General features: G+C 40.0%; 1 protein-coding gene and 2 pseudogenes across 3 annotated transcripts in view; all 3 read left to right on the top strand.

Annotated features, from left to right (window-relative positions):
• The window catches only part of LOC111142419, a 156,896-nt pseudogene extending 145,823 nt beyond the window's left edge, over positions 1-11,073 (top strand).
• Positions 11,074-15,649: 4,576 nt separating this feature from the next.
• Positions 15,650-20,678, top strand: part of LOC111142448 (G2/mitotic-specific cyclin-B1-like) — a 34,224-nt gene continuing 29,195 nt past the window's right edge. For 2 of the 3 annotated variants that reach the window (XM_022495597.1, XM_022495600.1), the window contains exon 1: positions 15,671-15,692. The gene's annotated coding sequence lies outside the window, so the exon portion shown is untranslated. Of the gene's footprint in view, positions 15,693-20,678 lie in introns of all 3 variants that reach the window. The other variant, XM_022495598.1, reaches the window with a different exon arrangement.
• The window catches only part of LOC111142449, a 66,083-nt pseudogene continuing 61,080 nt past the window's right edge, over positions 15,676-20,678 (top strand).

Genomic DNA, 20,678 nt, shown 5'->3' on the forward strand with positions numbered 1-20,678 from the left:
ATTGAGGGAGTTTTCCTGAGAGATAAACTTTCAAGGAAACACATTGTAATTCAAGGGAAAGTGTGTTTCCAACCAGCATGACTTCAAAAACAACAGAGTTCAGTAGCTGAAGCATTAATGGATTCCCCAGATGCTGTTGATGATATTAACCTCTTCTGGGATTAACTCAAGAGCCCCATGAGAAAGGGATAATATTAGATGTTTACTAGAGAGGTGACGAAAATAGAACTGAACAGAAAAACTCAATTTGTGCTAGTTTCTTACCGTCGCAGTTGGGAGAGGTACAATGTCTGCAAAATGACACCAAGAACCTAGATTTTAATGAAGCAAATCTTCCCTTCCCTTATACCAATCCTCAGTGGGTCAGAGAAACCACTGTTTCCCAGCCATTCTGTTCTGAGTCTCTTTGCATTAAGAGAAACCTGCATTCCAGATAAAACTACGCGTGTGTCCTAAAGCAGATTAAAGCTCTCATGAATTCCTGAACTATACTCAGTGAGTCTGAGCATCCTTGGGAACGATTTGCTAGACTGCCGTTTTTAAAGTTAAGGTGCCTTTGCTACAGATTGAATCTTACCTGTGAGAGCCAGTCTAAAAAAGAATCATGAATTAAAAGGTAACACTTTGGGATATGCCTTTTATCTTCAAAATGCTCACTATATCTAGCAGAGTTTACAATCCAGAATCTTTGACCCTAGGTAATCATTTTCAAAGTATACTTTAACCAAGAATAACTGTTTCTCTCTGTCTCCAAAAGCCTATATTAAATTTATTTTTAAGTGATGTCGCTCACATCTTTCCTACTAAAAAAAAGTCATGAATGAGAAGAAAGGCGTTTACCAGGAGGAAAGGCTAAACACTGTATGAAGGTTTGAATGGCAAAGACAGGGAACTCATTCAAACCTGAAAGCCTGCTGACAAAGACAGCCCCTGAAGCCGCAGGCAGCCTTTCAAGCGAAATACAAGAGGATTTTGATGAGCCGAGTCTCCACACACGGCCCTGAACCCAGGGCTACTGTCGACTCCAAAAATAATGAGGCAGGGTCCTGTTTCCAGGAGCTTACAATCTACATAGTCATGGAAGGCATCATGCGTCTGAAGAGCTAAGAGCAAGGGAAGCGGCAAATAGAAATGAGATAGATATGAGATATCACAATAGTGAATGATAAATGTGAAATGAGCCTCTGGAGCATGCTTCAGGGACCCAGATGGAACAGAGGTTGTTGCAGGCTGGACCTGAGGGAAGATCATACATGTACAGCCAGGACAGTTTTTAAATCCCGAAGAATGGATGGGATTTGGAAAAGCTGAAAGGGATGGGGAGGTAATTTAGTTTGGAACCAGATAGAGAAATTGGTACACAGGATGCCAAAGGAAAGAGGCAACACAGCATCCAATATGGGGCCCATTTGGAGCAGATGAGTAGGAGAGTTTCATTAGAGCAGAGTGAGCCTGGATGTTGAATGTCTGTTGGGCAATGAACGGTGTTTGAGTCAGATTATGGAGGGTGTTAGTGGTCAAGGCGGTTGATCTACATTCTCTTGGTAACTGGAATCTTAGATAAATCTTTGGGTGTCTTCAGACATTTATTGGGGTGGCCAAAAGATTAAGGACCATGTGGGGTCTTCTGAAATGGACAGACAGGTTCCTAAGAGTTATAAGCTGAAATAGGGTGTACCACTCTTCTTACCTTTGGACTGAAAGTGATTAGAAGCCCTGTCAATTTGTTTTAATTTGGATCAAGTTGAGAACCTTTCTAAACCAAAGTATGAACTTGGTCCTATAATCTAGTCAGGTTTCTCCTGTATAAAACTGAGCATAAAGAAATTAAATACTAATCTTCACCATGCTCTCCTACCAAATACGCTTTTATACATGTGCATTCAAAGGCAGTATTCAACATATTTACCATTCAGAAAGTAATAGAATACATGTTATAAGTGAGGGTTCTCATTTCTGTTATAATTTCGGGAAGAAGGATCTGTGCCTGCTGCCTTTCCAATTGTAGTAAAAGAAGACTCAGGCATAGGCAGATTTTCTTAAGCCAAATTTTGGCAAAAATATGCAGAAGGATGAATGTACATAATTTCAGCAGTAGAGAGAACATCTCTGTCCCAGGAAAAGAGAATGCAGACCAGATGAGCTCTAGTGTTTTTTAAATATGGTCACCATTTTTTCAATTAGGAAACTATGTTCCAAACTCAGCTATAAGCATGTAAAGAAAACAAAATATGGTTTTCTACATAGAATATATTGAGCTACTCTGTCATCTTTCTAAAACCCCAAGTGAGATAGCACTTTTTGGATATTGTTTTATATAAAAACATGGACAAGGTAGATCCTTCTTGCTATGAATGTTAAGGTCAGGTGCCCCGGCAGGGAAAGCCAGACAGGAGCCTCCATTTCAGTGTTATATGACCTTGAAATCTACTGCTATCTGGGCACACTAACTATTGTTAATTTTTGAGTTAGAAAATCAAGGATTATGACAGAGAGTTTCAAGCCTTAAAGTCCGTTATGATCACTTGTGAAAGGTACAGATTTTGGGTCCTACCCCCAGAGACTCTGATTTGGCTGGGAAGGACTCTGGAATCTTTATTTTTAGCAAATGCCTAAGGCAGGCATTTGATTCCCAGGTGACTCTGTACTATAGACCTTAAGAAACACCAAACTAGGGCTTTACATTTCCGGAGATTGTAACTGCTGATCTTTTGAATGAAGGAAGGAGTGACTAGGGTATAGGGTAGAGGGGAGATAAAGATCATATTCTTGATAGCTAAATCAAGAAATGAAAACCTCAGTGAGTAGCTTCTCTCTTTCTAAAAACTGCTCCAAAATACCACAGTTCTACAGAAGCTGTACAAAACAGGAAGCTACTGTGGTTGATTTCTCATAAATTTACGATCAGATTAAGACCTAGGTCATTATGATAGAGACAGCAGGCAGGGAGTGTGTGGGGGGGGAGTGGTGCCATCCTGCCATTCTTTTACCTCCAAAACTATTATCATTTATGAATGAAATGAGCACACTGCCAATTCTGACTCTAGGTCATTAACCAAGGGGGGAAATTTAATAAAATCCCAGACTAATCCAGACAATTGGTGGCCAACTAGAAACTTCCTCATCATGTTTTTATATTATATTCACTGTTATAACATGCTGATGGAGTCAAAGTCAATCATCATGCTAGAGAATACTATGGATGAGTCAGAAAAAATGAACTAGAGTTGCATGTGGCAACAAAGATATATCTCAAAAACAAAACACTGAAGAAAAAAATAAAGTACAGAAAAAGGTAGTGAAATACCATTTATGTATAGAACACGCATGCACAACACAATGCTGCCGTTTTTCCAAAACTGAACATATGTTTAAGTGATAGTAAATATATATGCATTAAAAAGACTAAAGCGAGTGCCTCTGTTGGAGGATGGGGACTTGAGGTTGGTGGTGAAGGGTAAAGGGGAAAAAAACAAACAAACCAAACCAGAGATGGCACCTTGTCACAGATCATTGGTGATTGTGGATCTTGAACCGAGAAGTGGCGTGGACTCAATTCTGGTTCCCCTAGGAACAAAAGGAAAAATGTTAAATGACTTGGTATCTGCCCTTATGGAAATGCAATTTGGTAGGAATTATATGCGCGAAATAAATAAGACATATATATTCATGTGTTAAATAGGAAGTACCATGATAGCTCAGAGAATAGAGAAAAAAAAAGAAAAAGATTAAAATGACAAAATTTTAAGGCAAAAAAAGGGAAAAGACAAATGTTCTGTGGTGTTTGGCAATGGCCCACAGATGTGTTCCACTGTGTGGCCATCTTTGGAAGTTCCCTGTTTTCATCATTTTTTCAGTAGTCTGTAGGAATTAACACCAGCCTAGATCTTGAATCTTGTCCCAGTTCCCAAGGACTACTTTGTTTACTTCACTCTTTTCTATACGCATAGGAGATATGATTGAATTTTGCTTAAATGAGGAAAATCTTAATTTCGTTTATTTCTTTTTATTCTTTTTTTCACCCTGACTTAAAAAAAATTTATTTACTTATAGTTGACCCATCATGTTACATTGGTTTCAGGTGTACAACATAGTGACTGGACAAGTTTATAAATTAGGTTATGCTCAGCCCAAGTGTAGCTACCATCTGTCACCATACAACACTATTACAATATCATTGACTATATTCCTTATGCGATGTCTTCTATTCCTATGACTTATTCACTCCCTAACTGGAAGCCTGTATATCACACTCCCCTTCACCCATTTTTACAGAGCTCAGGCTCTGAAAGGGCAGGCGATATTTGCAAAAATTTCTAGTACCAAAGTGTGCTCCTCTACTGAACATTAGTGAAGGTAATGTTAGCTGTTGTATTAGATATGCCCCCAATAGCAGAAGCTTAAAACTGATGTCACAGTATAATGATGACTCTCCTGGATTGCTGGTTCTCTTCCATGCTGTCATTCAGCTCAGTCTTGAATCTTTGCCATTTTATACACGCAAATCTCAGTTTGCCCCGAGAGCCCTTTCTATTCCAGCCATCTAGAAGAGGAGGAAAAATGCAAGACTATGTTTGGATATTTTTGATAGTTCAAGATTGGAAGAAACATTACATTACTTCCTATTCCCATCCCATTAGCTGGAGTTCAGTTATAGATCTGACAGGAAGGCTGGGAAAAGTATTTGTATACTCAGGTTACATGGGGAGATGAGTCTGCCAGATAGCACGTGTGTATGTATATATGTATGTATGTATACATCAATCTCTTATTCATAAGAGTTGTAGAAATGGGGAATGATACAGGTCATAGAAAATATACCTTTGATTTTACAGGACACATTTGATGTGTTTCACCAGAAGTTGAATCAAGAGAATCAAGTTGTACCTCTTTATTTATTTATTTTTTAAAATTTAATTTAATTTTATTATTTTTTCAGTGTTACAAAATTTATTGTTTATGCACCACACCCAGTGCTCCATACAATATGTGCCCTCCATAATATCCACTACCAGGCTTACCCAACCCCCTCACCTCCCCCCAAACCCTCAGTTTGTTTCTCAGAGTCCACAGTTTCTCATGGTTTGCGTCCCCCCTCCAATTTCCCCCAACTCACTTCTCTTCTCCATCTCCTAATGTCTTCTGTGCTATTCCTTATGCTCTACAAGTAAGTGAAACCATATGATAATTGACTTTCTCTGCTTGACTTATTTCATTCAGCATAATCTCTTCCAGTCCCATCCATGTTGATACAAAAGTTGGAGTATTATGCCCCCATCCTTTCTGATGTAGGCATAATACTCCATTGTATATATGGATCTTTTCTTCTTTATCCATTTGTCTGTTGAAGGGCATCTTGGTTCTTTCCACACTTTGGCAACTGTGGCCACTGCTGCTATGACCATTAGGGTACAGGTGGCCCTTCTTTTCACTGCATCTGTATCTTTGGGGTTAATACCCAGTAGTGTAATTGCAGGGTCATAAGGTAGTTACTTTTTATTTCTTAAGGAATCTCCACATTGTTTTCCAAAGTGGCTGTGCCAACTTGCATTCCCACCAACAGTGTAAGAGGGTTCCCTTTTCTCCACATCCTCTCCAACACATGTTGTTTACTGTCTTGTTATTTTGGCCATTCTAACTGGTGTAAGGTGGTATCTCAATGTGGTTTTGATTTGAATCTCCCTGATGGCTAATGATGATGAACACTTTTTCATGTGTCTGTTAGCCATTTGTAGGTCTTCTTTGGAGAAGTGTCTGTTCATGTCTTCTGCCCATTTTTTGATGTGATTATCTGTTTCGTGTGTGTTGAGTTTGAGGAGTTCTTTACAGATCCTGGATATCAGCCCTTTGTCTGTAGTGTCATTTGCGAATATCTTCTCCCATTCCGTGGGTTGCCTCTTTGTTTTGTTGACTGTTTCCTTTGCTGTGCAGAAGCTTTTGACCTTGAAGAAGTCCCAAAAGTTCATTTTCGCTTTTGTTTCCTTTGCCTTTGGAGACATATCTTGAAAGAAGTTGCTGTGGCCAATGTCAAAGAGGTTACTGCCTATGTTCTTCTCTAGGATTTTGATAGATTTCAGTCTCATGTTGAGGTCTTTTATCCATTTCGAGTTTATCCTTGTGTATGTTGTATGAGAATGGTCGAGTTTCATCCTTCTATACATAGCTGTCCAATTTTCCCAACACCATTTGTTGAAGTGACTGTCTTTTTTCCACTGTATATTTTTTCCTGCTTTGTTGAAGATTATTTGACCATAGAGTTGTGGGTCCATATGTGGACTCTATTCTGGTCCACAGGTTTATGTGTTTGTTTTTGTGCCAATACCATGCTGTCTTGCTGATCACAGCTTTGTAGTAAAGCTTGAAATCAGGCAACGTGATGTCCCCAGTTTTGTTTTCCTTTTTCAATATTTCCTTAGCAATTCAGGGTTTCTTCTGGTACCATACAAATTTCAGGATTGTTTGTTCCAGCTCTTTGAAAAATGCTGGTGGAATTTTGATTGGGATGGCACTGAAAGTGTGGATGGCTCTAGGCAGTATAGACATTTTAACAATGTTTATTCTTCCAATCCATGAGCATGGAATGCTTTTCCATCTTTTTGTTTCTTCTTCAGTTTCTTTCATGAGTGTTCTGTAGTTCTTCGAGTACAGATCCTTTACCTCTTTGGTTAGGTTTATTTCCAGGTAACTTATGGTTCTTGGTGCGATAGTAAATGGAATCGATTCTCTAATTTCCCTTTCTATATTTTCATTGTTAGTGTGTAAGAAAGCAACTGATTTCTGTACATTGATTTTGTATCCTGCCACATTACTGTATTGATGTATAGTACTGAATTGCTGTATGAGTTCTAGTAGGTTGGGGGTGGAGTCTTTGGGTTTTCCATATAAAGTATCATGTCATCTGTGAAGAGAGAGTGACTTCTTCCTTGCCAATTTGAATACCTTTTATTTCTTTTGTTGTCTGATTGCTGTTGGTAGGACTTCTAGTACTATGTTGAACAAGAGTGGTGAGAGTGGGCATCCGCATCGTTTTCCTGATCTCAAAAGGAAGGCTGTCAGCCTTTCCCCATTGAGGATGATATTCACTGTGGTTTTTTCGTAGATAGATTTTATGAGTTGGGGAATGTTCCCTCTATCCCTATACTTTGAATCAGGAAGAAATTGACAAACTGAATAGACCAATATCTAGTAACGAGATTGAAGCAGTGATGAAAAACCTCCTGAAAAACAAGAGCTCAGGACTTGATGGATTCCCTGGAGAATTCTACCAAACATTCAAAGAAGAAATAATACCTATTCTACTGAAGTTGTTTTATTTATTTATTTTTAAAAAAGATTCTATTTATTTGACAAACAGAAATCACAAGTAGGCAGAGAGGCAGGCAAAGAGAGAGGAGGGTGGAAACAGGCTCCCCGTTGAGCAGAGAGCCCAATGTGGGGCTTGATCCCAGGATCCTGGGATCATGGCTGAGCTGAATGCAGAGGCTTTAACCCATTGAGCCACCCAGGTGCCCTCTGAAGCTGTTTTAAAAGATAGAAACAGAAGGAAAATTTCCAGACTCTTTTTATGAAGCCATATTACCCTGATCCCCAGGGTAATAATACCTTTACCAGGTAAAAACCCCCACCAAAAAGGAGAATTTCAGACCAATATCCCTGATGAATATGGATGCTTAGATTCTCAACAAGATCCTAGCTGATAGGGTCCAACAGTACATTAAAAAGATTATTCACCATGACCAGGTGGGATTTATCCATGGGATACAAGGGTGATCCAGCATTCATAAATCAATCAATGTGATAGAACAAATCAATAAAAGAAGAGAGAAGAACCACATGGGCCTCTCAACTGATGCAGAAAGAGCATTTGACAAGATACAGCATCTGCTCCTGAGTTGTGCCTCTTTAAAGTCTTCTTCATCAACATTCACTTACCCTAAAACAAAGAAAACTGCAGGGACGAAATGATTGTATATGAGTTGGAAGTTCTAGCAATCCTTCACTTGGAAACATGTTCTGGTCTGTGCCCCACCAGGACAGTGATCAGCTTTACCCCTCTGCCATTCAGCTGCCCTTTCTGACTTCTCAGACCAGAATCTAGATGTCTGAATCTTCTGGTCTTGGTTAAAATTTTTAGATTTTACCCTGACCAGTCCACACCTTTGAGACTTGCGTGGCCCTTTATGTCTTAGCTAATTTCCTTGGCCTTCACTTTTTGACAGCCTGAATCTCTCTATTTGTTTCAACCCAGGCTGTGCCTGTGTGAACTTTCCTTCTAACCTGTGTGAGTCAATGAGCAGCTGTCTCTTAAGACATGGCTAAGATGCAGTTCTGGGTTGTGGTTTATGTCCTGGCTCACATTATTTTATTGCTCTCTTCAGCTCAGTGTGATTATGGCATACTAATTGTTGGGCTTTCTAGGTGAAATCCCTATAGAAGAGCTTAATATTTTATCTCGAATATATTTGCCCTTGATGAGAAAAGTGCTGAGTCACCTAGATATTTCAAATAAAAATCTAAATTTGAATCATGAAAGGAAGTTCTCCTGGGGACATACACTCCAGTGTTCCTGCCACATATTTAGAAATTTGTTTATCATATTTGCCAACTGTTCATCAAAATGTTCAAGTAGATAGATAACATCATATCTCCCCATGGTTTATGTCATGAAGGTAATTAAACTGGATACAGAGGTCTCTGCCTGTTTAATTCCTACTCAACCCCAAGGGCTTGCTGGAGCTCACCTTCCTTTGTGAGATCATCCTGGGTCTCCCTATTTGCTCTGTGCCCCTTTCCCTCCCTGTAAACTCATAGCTCTTTTAATTTTGTATTTTTAAGGCATTTATGTCATTCCATCATCAGTTGGAACTCTTTGTTGATGTTTTTCTTCTCCACCATAGATTGTGAGGCCGTAACAAAGGCAATGAAGCAATTTTTTGCTTCTCAACAGCAACTAACACAGTATCTGCAAATTGATAGGAAATCGGTAAATATCTCAAATACAATTCTAATAATGTAGGTTTTTTTTGGTACACAACATTTTGATGCATCTCCCCTCACAGTCTGTAGTCTTCTTGAGTGTGTGAGTGTCCGTCTGACCCGCCATCACTTACATCAATAGAAAGAGGGACTTTCTCACATTTTCAGAAGCTGGGATCCCTTCAGAAATTAACTACACCCACAGGACCATCTGGACCTTTATCTTTTCTCTTGATAAAGAAATGAGATGAAATCTTCTTAATTGGTAATACCCTGAATTGACCCCAGTAAGGGGGAAAAATTCAAACAATCAACCAAGCAAAAGGGAGAAAAGGGCTACATATCCATGGTGCCTTTAGCTCTCCCCACCCCGCAAAGCAGGTCTACGCCTTTCGCAGCCTCTGGGGTCCTGCGGGGTCCGCAGCCAGCAGGTGGCTCGAGCTTCTTGGCCAGAGCACCCGGCGCTCCAAGAGGACCAGGAGAACAGCAACCCCGAGAAGGGGCACCCACCCAGCAGCCCCAGACCCCGTCCAGCACCCTCCTGGTCCAGCACTGCAGCTGACGCCCAAGACACAACGGCTTGCACCTCTTAAGGATCTTTCTATGAATGACAAGAGCGTGTCCCTGTTCCCCCCCTGGAATGCAAACAGTAAACAGCCTGCATTTACCATCCATGTGGAGGAAGCAGAAGAAACTCCAAAGAGAGTCCAAAGATAGAGAGTTGAACTCAATCTAAAAAACAGGACATGAAAATGCCCTGGTTTTGAACTCAGCTATTACTTTCCTTGGACCAAGAAAACCACTGGTACCTCTTGGTTATCCAATGGGTGGTAGTTTTGCGTCACCACACGCTGTGGACATGATTCTACTAGAAGATGAGAAGCCTGTGGGTGTCCGTGAAGTGCCAGACTGCCCTGAGGACATTCACACTTAGCGCGAGGAAATGGAGGTGCAGTGTAAGCGGACTGTGGGTTATGGGAAAAGAGCCAGCCTTCCCTCACCGTCCAAGGGCTATCCTCGAGCACTGGTTAGTTGAAGTAGGAGAAGGATACAAACTATCAGATGAGACCCTGCATTTGGCTGTGAGCTACACTGATAGGTTCTTCTCACTCATGTCTCAGATGGGAGGAAAACTTTAGCCTGGGCTGTGCTGTTAGCCTCAAAATTTGAAGAAATCTAACCCCTTCCTCCCAAATAGCAGAGTCTGTGTATGTTACAGGTGATATCTACACCAAAAAACACATCCTGAGAATGAAACATCTAGGGTGCTTTTTTTTTTTTTTTTTTTTAAAGATTTTATTTATTTATTTGAGAGAGAGACAGTGAGAGAGAGCATGAGCGAGGAGAAGGTCAGAGAGAGAAGCAGACTCCCCATGGAGCTGGGAGCCCGATGTGGGACTCGATCCCGGGACTCCAGGATCATGACCTGAGCTGAAGGCAGTCGTCCAACCAACTGAGCCACCCAGGCGTCCCATTTTTTTTAAGATTTTATTTATTGGGAAGAAAGAGACAGAGATAGGAACAGAGAGCAGGAGCAGGGAGGAGAGGGAGAAGCAGGCTTCTGCTGGGCAAGGAGCCCAACATGGGGCTCAATCCCAGAACCCCGGGACCATGATCTGAGCTGAAGGCAGATGCTTAAGCGACTGAGCCACCCAGGCATCCCCACAACATCGAGTTTTGAAAGAGCATTGCTTTTGACCTACCTGTAGCACCTACAGTAAATCAGTTTCTTGCCCAACACTTTCTTCCCCAACAGTCTGCAAACTGCAAAGTTGAAAGTTTAACAATGTTTGGGGGAGAATTAACTTTGGTGGATGCTAATCCACACCTCAAGTATTTGCCATCAGCTATTTGTCGGAGTGGGTTTTCATTGAGCTTTCTACACAATCACAGGACAAAGCTGGTGTGAATCGTTAGTTCGAAAGACTGCATATACCCTGGAACGTCTTCAGCCCTTCTCATGGGCGGTCACCATACCTACCTCAGAGCACAACAGCCAATAAGAGGTTCAAAAGTTCAAAGCATCATGCTATTTCTCACCTTAGCCTCCCAGAAACACTAAATGTTTAACAGTGAGAGACTGCTTTTGTTTTCTAAGGTGTCAACCACTCAGAGTAGATGGTGTATAGTTTTCCTAAAGTTTTATATTTATAATGTCTTAATACAGAAGTTATGGTCGAGTACAAATTGTTTTAATTTGTAAATTTTTTGTACATGTAATTATCTTAGATATTTGGCTAATTTTTTTTTTTTAAAGTAAGCTCCATGCCCAATGTGAGCTTGAAATCATAACCCTGAGATCAACAGTCTCTTGCTCTACTGACTGAGCCAGCCAGGTGCCCCATTATTTGGCTAATTTTAAGTGGTTTTGCCAAAGAATCAGTGATGCCAGCTGTCAGCATCATAAGCATTAACAAATGGATTGGGAAAATTTGAGAGGAAAATAAGGGAGAAAGGGAAGAAGTTGTACAACTTCTAATTAAATTAGAAATTCTTGGCTTTTTGCTCCTGTGTTAAGACACACACACACAAGCACACACATACACATGCCCTTCAGAGTTCATGGGCTGGTCTGCTGGGAGGAAAACAGGTTACTTTGTTGGAAAGAAACCGGCTTGGCAGTTGCATTAATCAGTGTTTAGGGATCAGCCAATTTCTCCCATGCGTGGGATGAATAGGGTTATTCAGGAAAGGGCATCTGGGCAGGAAATGGGGGAGTTGTGGCTAACAAAGCCAGGCTAGCCCCTGAGAGAGCAAGGGAGATCTGTCATCAGAACAAATGAGCATCAGCTAGGCGAGGGAGAGGCCAAAGGTGCTTGTAGAAGGGGAGCGAGAAGGAAATGAAGAGTTGCGACCTGTTATCAATTAGCAGGGTTCTCAGGGCAAAACCACAAGCAGAGATGGGCTTTGGGCCCCTTACTGCACTCATCACTGAGCCCTCCACTGAAGAGACCTTTGGCCTAGAAGTGAGTCATTTTGTTATTGGCTTATTCTCTTCAGCACCATTACCAACTTCCCCCCTATTTCTCAGCGCTGAGAGGAAAGAGCCAGGATTGAGGATCTATAATGGCTAGTAAAACAGCAAAATTCCAGATGCCTTTGGTTTCTATCTCAGGATATCCAGTTCAACAGAAATAGAAAATCTGGAAATTTCTGTTCACTGAGGGAGTGTTTCTGTATTGGAGACATGACAGCGGCCAACTTGCCGTGGGAACTTTGGTAAGATTCTTTCCTCAGCCCACAGTGTAGTAGCCTTCTCTTCAAACACAGGAGGGTTTCCTTGATGACCCACACTTGTTGCCTCTGTGCTACAATCACATGACTTTAAACAAAGCAATCAAGGACTCTGGTCTCTTGGGATGTGGGCTGTGTTCTTGGGGAGCAACCTGTTTTCTGGAACAACCTGCAGATACCTGAGAAAGCAGCAACCTCTGGGACAGATAGAGTAGCACGTGGTCAGGCAATGGGTTTGCTTGCCCTGTGGGTTTATACCCCTGTGTATAAAGTCTTTCCCCTGAGGGTTGTACCTTCAGATCCTCGTGTTTGTGCATATTGATAAGATGACACTGATTTCATTCCTAGGCTCCTATGTTCCTATTTCTAGTAAAGTCTAAGTTTCCCACCTGAGCTAGTAGAAAAAATTTGATCTTTGGAAAGTGAAGACAATCTGTATGCACTAGTGGTGAGATTGTGGCTATCTATGACAAGCATAATGACATTTTCTCTGTAGTAAATATAAGTACTTTTGTATACTATCAATATTACTAATATAATAAGAGTTATTACTTTAACACTTACTATGAGCCTGGCACTAACATAAAGCACTTTAAAAATATAACATAACATTTACAATAACACTACGAGGTAAATATTAGTATTACCACCATTTTATAGATGAGAAAAGTGGGGCTTAGTTTAAATAATTTCCCCAAAGACTCATAGCTCTCAGGAGGCAGATTCTACAAACCTAATTCCAGAATGTCACCTGTTAGCCTTTATATACCCTGTCCACACAATTAAAAAGCAAAGGAATGGGGGTTCAAACCCAGGCAATCTGACATAGGGTCCTCAACCTTTCTCATGGAATATGTTTATAGTTTTGTTTGTATTTACACATATTTTCACCAGATGTGCTAAATTGAGTGCTAGCTCTTTTTCTTCTTGGGGACAGGGGGAAAGTCAGAAGAAATCATAGTCTATTGCTAAGAGGCTATGGACTCTTGGGTGTTGATTAGTTATATGTATTCATGGGAAAATAAGACTTTGGATTTATTGTATTTAGATGTATAAATAGTCATAGGCATTTTTCAAAATTCACACTTGCAAACTTATGTGGCAACAAGAGTGCAATGGTATCTATTTCAAACACTAGCAAGTCACACTGACATTCTTAGACTGTGTAACAATGGATTCAGCTCTCAAAGGGAAAAGAAAAAAGCAGTCAATGGAGTGAGGTCATTGTCAGTGATGTCTTACCTGCAATGATAAACTTATTAACATTATGTATAATTTGTGAACAATTTCATCTATGACTTTTCTTTTTTAATTTTATTATTTTTAAAGATTTTATTTATTTATTTGACAGAGAGAGAGAGAGATCACAAGTAGGCAGAGAGGCAGGCAGAGAGAGAGGGGGAAGCAGGTTCCCCGCTGAGCAGAGAGCCCAATGAGGGGCTTGATCCCAGGACCCTGAAACCATGACCTGAGCCGAAGGCAGAGACTTAACCCACTGAGCCACCCCGGTGCCCCCATCTATGACTTTTCAAAGTCATCTAAGATATGTCATATTTCAGATGTGTTTGATCGGATCTGTACTATAAGAAATTAACAGCAAGAGAGTCCTCATCTTTCTTTGTAGTGAATGTCAGGAAACACACAAAGAGGCTTTATAGTTTGTGACAAAAATTAGAAATAGTCAAATGCAGCTTACTTGTAATGTTTTCTTCTGTGTGATTCGCCAGAAGATAAGTTTTCTGATTAACTAACAAAGAATACAACACAGTTTCTGGAAAAAAGGAATTTGAGATCCAAGTAATCTGCTTCATAATTTGCCTTTAATGCAAACAAAGTGAATTCTTCTCTGCCTTAATTGTTTCCACTCTCAAAGGGGTGACTTGTATCATTCTATTTCCACAGCACTTGCCAGAAGTTTATTTAAGCCATAACTTAGTTTGAATCTAAAATTTCACAAAATAAATGACCAGATAGGCCCTGGGCAAAAGGATGAAGTAGGATTCCGTAGTTCCTGAGTTCAGCCCTTGACCTTCCAACCCTTGTTTCTACCTACACCGATCTATAAGCCCATTGGAAGGGTGCCGAGGCCTTCGAAGTAGTGGTCCATGTGATGGTGGTTCTCCGTTCAACAAATGTTTTTGTCTGCCCTCCAGACACATGGGAAATTGTGCTTCCTGACTTCCTTGGAGTCTGGGTGAGGGGTGGGGGGCATGTGACCAGTTCTGCCCAGTGAGTTATTTGGATGTGTGTGTCATTTCTTATCAGAGCTTTGCACTGATGGTGCCCTGCCCTCCAGAGCTCTCTTTCTCTCTGCACAACTTTTCCTCAGCAATGAGTGTTATATAGCTTCCTAACCGTCTGCTTTGTAGAATGGGCATGTCATGGAAAAGAGCTGACACAGGAATTATATAATGTGAGCAACTTTTCTGTTCATTTTAAACCACTGAGATATGGGGGGGGGGCGCACAGGATATTACCAGAACATAAAAAGCAAGCCTGGCATGGGGCTAGTATTACCTGTTAGATGCATGGATTAGCCAAATACAAGAATAATCAAGATTGTCCTAAGGAACCACAAGTGGAGGGATGGGGAGACTTTCCTTTTATATTAAGCTTTATTATAAAGCTATAGTCCTCAAAACAGTGCAATACTATTAATATCATAAGTAAAATAGACAATGAAAGAAAAAACAAGACCTCAGAAGCAGCCCTAAGTGTATTGGGAAATTCTGTATTTGACCTAGGTAGTGTTGCAAATCACTAAGGAAAAATAGAATAACTAAAAATTGGTGCTGGAAAAGTTCGTGTTCCATATGAGGAAAAAAAAAAAATCAATTTAGCTCTTTAGCACACACACAAAAACCAAATCCCAAGTGAATTAATGAGTTAGATGTGCAAGGTAAAATTTTAAAACTTTATTGAAAGCTTTGAGTAGGGAAAGAATTCTTAAAAGAGATAAGAAGATTGATAAGTTCGATGACAATTTCTTAAAATTAAGAAATTCTTTAAATTAAGAAATCAAAAGCTTCCATCAAAATATATGGAAAGATAAGATATATACAACAATGTATATAACTTACAGAGGTTTACATATCAGGAAAAAAAGATAACTGAATGATAATTCACTTCACAGGCATAAGATCACAGCCATTTTATAAAAGAGGAAGCACAGATGGCAAAGAGAGATAAGAAAAGACCCCCACATATCATTAGTTGTCGGAATATAAATTAAGGGCACACAAAATCTCAAAAATTACAGTCTGCCAATACCAAGTCTAGATGTGAGTGTGATCTATAGGAATTCTCATGCACTCTTTATAGGAGTGTAAGTTGGTGAAATTACTTTGGAAAATAATGTTTTCATTTTTTTGCAGAGCTGAACATTACAACTGAGCAATTTCACTCTTGTCTGTCATGAAGAATACTTTAAATATGCATACTGAGATGCCAGTGATGGTGCCATCATGGAAAGCGGTGTAGAGGTGAGAGATTTGGGGAGATGTTCAAAGGTTAGTGATTATAGTTAAAATACTGTATTTTATGCTTGACATTTGCTAAATTAAACATTCTCACTGCACATGCACAAAATGATAATGATGTGAGGTGAAACATAAGTTACTTAGCTTTATTGTGGTCATCGCCTCACAAAGTGTGTGTGTGTGCGTGTGTGTGTGTGTGTGTGTCTTAAAACATCAAGGTGTATACCATAAATACATACAATTTTTATTTGTCAATTATAGCTTGATAAAGTTTGGGTAAAAAAGAAAGACATGTAAGAATGGTCTGAGCAGCATCATTTATAAGAGCAAAAATCCTGAAACAAAATGCCATTGACAGGAATATGTTTAATTGTGGAATATCTTTTCAATGAGGGTGAAACTCAATCAATTTAACATTGATATATCATTATAGATGAATCTTTGCAGAATGGGAAAAATAAGTCATAGAATAATACATACAACATGATGACATTTTAAAAATGCCTATAAACAAAAGCAACTGAAAAATATTTTGAGAAGAAAGCTAGGGAATGAGTGATCTAGGGAAAGGGCACATAAAGATATAATGATTTTGGTAGTATTCCAATTCTTAAGTGGGTGATAGGTCCATACATGTTCATTTTTATCATACTTTCTCTGTTATGTATGTGTCGCATATGTAATAAATCATATATATATATGAAAAATATAAAAATAATTCTCCTCATATATGTATTTTACCCCAAAATATCCTCTATGGGAAGAATTTTTCAAATAAGTGTCCAATGAAGTTTAAACAAAGGATATCTCTTCATTGGGAATCTCCTTCTAGCAATATGGAAATTCTTCATTGTCTAAGCACATTTTAACAGTGTTCAAAATTAGAGTTGCCTTTTCCAACATTTTTTAAATTTCTGATTTCAGTGTTCATGAACGCTTCTGAAATAGTAAATAACAGAGAAACTCAAATAATAAATAACAAAAAAATAGTAAATAACAGAAAACTGGCAACCTATTCTCTTCCTCCTTTTCTTTCTCTTCTTCTTGCTCCTGTCTCTCTTTTCTTTCCATTTTCTTTAATTCCAACCCAATTATTGATCATTATTGTTTTATAGTTATTATTGATTCTTCTTACTTGGATATATATCATTTCTAAGATATGTTCCTCTAACATACTTAATTTTTTTCCAACATGGAACACCTTCCTCAGATGATAGCTTGTCCTTTCAATATTTTCATTTAAATTTTCAGATAATTTGTCCACGCCTCTGTGTCAGAGCTTGGAATTTCCCTGGAACTCCACAAACTGTAATAGCCGACATTCGTTAAGTTCTAGGTTCTAGTCTATGTTTTCCCTCATTTAATCCTCATGAAAACCCTACCATCTCATCCCCATATTGCAAATGAGAAAGCTGAGGCATAGAGAGGTTAAAAATCACAAATGACAAAGCTGGAATTCAAACCAAGAAGTCTAGTTACAGATTCCACACTCTGGACTAACTCCCACATCATCATCATGTCCTCCCCTACCCTCGTCAGGCACTAATATACTTTCTGTCTGTATGGATTTGCCTATTCTAGGACTTTTCAAGTAAATGGGAGCGTATAATATGTAGCATTTTCCACTGAGTTCTTTCACTTACTATAATGTTTTCAAATTAATTGCTCAGTCCCTGACATGTGCTTTTAGCAGGCAGTTAATATTTCTATCTCGTGGACTTTTCTCTGTCTCCAACTTCCCAATCGGTTCACATTTCTGGTGTGATAACTGGAGAAAGAAGTCAGCCCTGCTGGTGCTTTTGTGCCTCCTATGTGATATCTCATGTGAAGGCTGGTCTACCATATTCCAAGTGACTCTTCTAGATCATGGAATGGTGCTTTTGCTCACCCAGACCCTGCTTGTAGTGCCACATTCTTGATCTCTGGGGCCTTTTTGTTGTTCTTGGTCACAGTCACGCGCTCATCTGGTGCCTTTTCAAAGCGGGAATCATGTTATCAGGTGGCCGATTATAGAAGTGTGTCTAGCTCCAGGCTGACCAGAAAGAACACTCAGATTCTTCTGATGGAACTGACACACCAGCCCAGTCATGTTTTAGGGCCCTTGAGGTCTCCTTGAGCCACCAGAACTTGGATCAGACAACCCTAGTGTTCACTAAAGTCTTTCTTAACTTTGGACTTAAGGGAGCAGGTTTTGGCAGGGGCCAGCATGGGCGGGGGCGGGGGGGAGGGGGAGGGTGTCTTTGTTCCTTCCCTCTTAAAACACCTTGAGAAAACTTATTCAGCTTGCTATACCTTCCTTTGGCATCAGTTCTACATTTCAAAAGCCTACCTTGTTAGAAGATTAAAAAGCATCTGTTATATACACTTCTAGAGCAATGAGCACCTATCAGATAAGGAAGACCCCATAAATTCTTCCTTCACTAAGGAAGACCCTTTCCAAGGGGACTTGCTCAGACCAACTAGGCACAGAAGTAGAGCATGGCTTCAGCCCCCCTATGCTATAGTGTGAGATCTTCCATCTGATAAATAGTTCCCTCCCTCCCTTTCTTCCTTCCTTTCCTTCTTTCTTTCTTTCTTTTTTCTTTCTTTCTTTCTTTCTTTCTTTCTTTCTTTCTTTCTTTCTTTCTTTCTTTCTTTCTTTCTTTCCTCTTTCTCTTTCTCTTTCTTCCTTTCTTTTCTTTCTCTTTCTTTCTTTCTTTCTTTCTTTCTTTCTTTCTATCTTTCTTTCTTTCTTTCTTTCTTTCTTTCTTTCTTTTTTCTTTCTCTTTATTTCAAAGACAATCTATTGCATTGGCTCAGTGATCTTCATCATCCCCAGATATGTTTCCTTGAACTTCAGAATTGTGTTTGTGCATTGAGTGTGACAGTCCGGACTTGGAAGTTTACTCATTGACCTTCATTTCTCTTACCGCTAAGTTAAACTCTCATGTTTCCTTTTCAAAGAGATGGATTGTCTTGCCTTTTTTGGTAGGTAGTTTTGACATTCTGGGTATTCTGCGAAATTTTCGTTTTCTCTGACACAGTGAAGAGCATGTCATTTAAAACTTTACAGAGACTTTGCAAAGGTAAAGCATAGAGCAGTTTGAAAGCAATTCACTTCTGCTGCGTGTACCTGCTGACGGTGTTAGCTGAGTTACTGCCTACTGCGGTGAGCACATCTGGCTGCCCGTGGGAATGCCAGAGCCTTGCTTACAGAACTTGGTAGCCATTGGTCTGGGCTACTGGTAGGTGGCATCCCAATTCTGCGGCTTTATATCCGGGGTTGTCTGTATTAGAATACTGTGAACTGTATTTGCCATGGGAGAAGGCTCACTATGCTAACTTTGTTGAGTTTTTTTGCTTCTAGTTACCTGCAAGGTGAGTCTGCTTTTATTATAATGGATCTCAGCCAGTCTAGGAGAGCGAAGAGAAGCCAGGTGAGGGAAGAAGTGATTTTTTCTTGAGAAGTCAAGTGGCTATGCCACATGTCTGATTTATGATTGTTTATCATGGCACATTACTGACTATATTGGCCCCAATCCAGCCTTCATTTTCTAGTTAAGATTTAGAAAGAACCAGATCTACTCTGCACCCCCACAATAGGGCAGAGAGTTCGCCAGGGAGGGACTTCAATGGTTGGACTTCTGTTCGCCTTTCCAGGGTGAGAGAGCGCATAGACCAGACAGAAACAGCGTGAGCCCTATTTCGCCTGTGCCGAGCTCCTTCTTCAGGCTACATATTATGCTACGCTCTTTTTGTATATGGAAACAGAAAACTAAAAGCCATATTTTTCTATTCACAATTTTTCTAGGTCACAATTGTGGCTGAACTATTGCTATAAATCTCAACAGATTTAAAGAGAATAGAAATGAAAAAGAAGAGTTAACCCAAGTGACTAGAGGAATAGAAAGCCTCAGGCTGGTTCACTATCCTTTGTTTTAAAGATAGGAGAGGAGGCTAATGTTTTAATGTACACACTGTGATGATTAGCTCAGCGTTTATGACATGGCTGACTTTACTCTGTCACCTTGGTGTATAAATGGCGAGAATTCACTTTTTGGTAGAAAGCATAAATGTCCCATAGTTTGGCTTTTTTTCCTCTGCTCCCTTGAGCTAAACAAATTAGTCATCCAAACAAATTCATTTCCAACCACATTTGAAATTTGTTTTGTTCTTGTTGATGCTATTATTTGTAGTCCTCGTAAAACCCCTGAGAAAGAAATGGCATCATCTCCAGGCGAAAAATCTCCTGTGAATACGGAGGGTTGAGAGTGTAAGTGCTGGTCTAAGAAACCCAGAAGGGGTCAGAGCCAGGAGCCAAACTGTGGTCTGTCTGCCCTCACAGCCCAGCTCTTTCAATGTGCCCTGCTGTCTCCTGAGAGATCTAGTTGTTACGGTCTGTTGGTGAACAGACCTACAGGATAAGTTTCTGTCCTCATCATTCCATTTCCAAGGCCATGGGCTCAAAGTGACCTTTGCAAATTGCAAAACCAGAAGCTTCAATTTCAGGCTTGTAGGTGGTGGGGATGTGGCCGCTATTGCTTCTCCTACTGCTAGGAGGCCAGCAAGATTTGGCTTCTGTTTACGTGGACACTTTTTGTTCATTGCTGTGTTGGTGGTCCTGTTGGGGCAGTTGTGGACGTGGCTGAGCATCACAGGACAGCTTGGACAATCTAATTCATACTCAGGATTCAGATTTTCTCTTACGAATCCTGCCTCCTTAGGATGGCCTCCTTAGGATGGTCCCTTTGCCGTTGCCTTTAATCCTTTACTCATTTTCTTCTTGCTTGACCTACTGTCAGTTTCCATACTGAATTTTCTGCTTCTCACCTTTCTTGTAGATTTACCGTAAGACTGCATTTTCTCAAAATCAGAACTCATCGTATTATCTCCCTGCTTAAGATCCTTCCATGACTCACTTCTGCTTTCAGGATCAAATACCAGTTCCTTCGGGTATCACATAAAATTCTCCAAAGGCTTTCAGTGTCAGGTCCTTTTTTTTTTTTTTTT

The sequence above is a fragment of the Enhydra lutris genome, unplaced genomic scaffold, assembly GCF_002288905.1.
Source record: "Enhydra lutris kenyoni isolate GAN:26980312 unplaced genomic scaffold, ASM228890v2 scaffoldscaffold8, whole genome shotgun sequence".
In the NCBI taxonomy this organism is placed as follows: domain Eukaryota; kingdom Metazoa; phylum Chordata; class Mammalia; order Carnivora; family Mustelidae; genus Enhydra; species Enhydra lutris.